This window comes from Gorilla gorilla, chromosome 4 (assembly GCF_029281585.2).
Source record: "Gorilla gorilla gorilla isolate KB3781 chromosome 4, NHGRI_mGorGor1-v2.1_pri, whole genome shotgun sequence".
NCBI lineage: Eukaryota > Metazoa > Chordata > Mammalia > Primates > Hominidae > Gorilla > Gorilla gorilla.
Genome location: NC_073228.2, coordinates 126,930,868 through 126,933,061, shown reverse-complemented (window position 1 = coordinate 126,933,061; position 2,194 = coordinate 126,930,868).

Here is a 2,194-nt window from a genome sequence, read left to right as displayed (position 1 = left end):
AGATAGAATTACCAAATGACTCAGAAACTCTACCCCAGGACTCTACCCAAAAGAACAAAAACAGGCACTCGAATACTTGTATATAGCAGCACTGTTGACAATAACCAAAAACTAGAAACAATCCAGATGTTCATCACTGGACAAAGAAAGTGTGATATGTACACATGTATAAAATAGAATATTACTCACTCATAAAAAGAAATGAAGTACTGATACATGCTACCATGTAGATGAGCCTTGAAAACCTTCTGCTAAGTAAGGGAATCCAGATGCAAAAGGTCACATATTATATAATTCCATTTTTATGAAATATCCAGAAAAGGCAAAACCACAGAAACAGAAAGCAGATTTGTGATTACCAGGGGCCAGAGAAAGGGGATGGGGAGATGACTATTTAATGGGTATGGAGTTTTCTTTAGGGATGATGAAAATGTTTTGGAGCTAGATAGAGGTCATGAATGCACAATATTGTGAATATACTAAATGTCACTGGATTGTACATTTTACAATGGTTAATTTTATGTTATGTGAATGTCATCTTAGTCTTTTTAAAAAAGGGGAAAATTACAGAACTAGGAGTAAGAGAACCAGACATTGAGTCCTGACTTTAGTGCTTATTAGCCACTTCACTATGAGCAAGCAATTTAAATTCCAAGTCTCAATTTCCTCATCTGCAAAGCAAGACTAAAAATATTTGTACCACTTGCTTCATATGATTATTGTAGGAACAAGATGAGATATTGTTTGGTATAATTATGTCATGTAAAAGTGATATAAAATGCTAGATATTATCATTATTGAGCTAATAGTCATTAAAATGTATACTCAGTAAGAAAACTGAAAGCTCCCTTTCATACTTTTACAAAATCCAAGTTGTGATAAGTGTACTCACAACTGTCTATTTTGTTCATTTTCTCTTGAGACATGCTCTCACTCTGTCACCCAGGCTGGAGTGCAGTGGCCCAATCATGGCTTACTGCAGCCTCGAACTCCTGAGCTCAAGCGATCTTCCTGCCTCAGCCTCCCAAGTAGGTGGGACTACAGATGTGCACCACCACACCTGGCTAGTTTTATATATATTTGTAGAAACAGGGTCTTGCTATGTTGCCCAGGCTGGTTTTGAACTTCCAAACTCAAGCAATCCTCCTGCCTCACACTCCCAAAGTGCTGGGATTACAGGCGTGAGCCACAACACCCAGCCACAACTTTCTATTTTTAATTTATATATTGTAATCAAAGGATTACAATAGATCACTTTTATTCAGACAAGAAGGCAGCATTTAAAAAATTTAATCTATAATGTCAAGTCTCACTGTAGAAGTGATCTTAGGCAAGGAAGATTAAAACATACATCACAAATTCTTTACATACGAGTGACAGAAATGTGAGTCATTTTCTATGCCCAACAGGCACAAGTGACACATGAGTATTTGTGGTGTATAAGTTCTCCTTAAAGCAGGTGATATGGTTTGGCTGTGTCCCCACCCAAATCTCATCCTGAATTTAACTCCCACAATTCCCATGTATTCTGGGAGGGACCCAGTGGGAGGTGATTGAATTATGGGGGTGGGTCTTTCTCATGCTGTTCTTGTGATGGTGAGTGGGTCTCGTGAGATCTGATGGTTTTAAAAAGAGGAGTTCCTCTGCACAAGCTCTCTTTGCCTGCTGCCATCCATGGAAGATTTGACTTGCTCCTTCTTGCCTTCCGCCATGATTGTGAGGCCTCCCCAGCCATGTGAAACTGTAAGTCCCATAAACCTCTTTCTTTTGTAAATTGCCCAGTTTCAGGTATGTCTTTATCAGCAGTGTGAAAATGGACTAATACAGCAGGTTTTCACAATATTTTCAACAAAGTAATGATAAAAATACGGGGGGATATTAAAACATTTTTAGTTTAAGAAAACATAAATAGGACTTACTCCATGGTTGCAATGGCTTAATGTTTAGTTAGGAAATACTAACAAAAGATCAAGTTTCTCTTTCTCTCTTTGTTTCTTGAATAACATAAGCAGTCTCAAAGAAATTTGGTTATAAAGAAGTAAAGTCTGATGAAATAATTACAGTTTTATAGCATATTTATGAGACTGGTAAGTAGTTACTCTTCTCTGACTTTATATCTCTATACTATCTCTCCAAAGTATGCTAGCTGATAATTTCTTGAAATAATTTTTAGGGTAAAATACAAGAGAGTTGA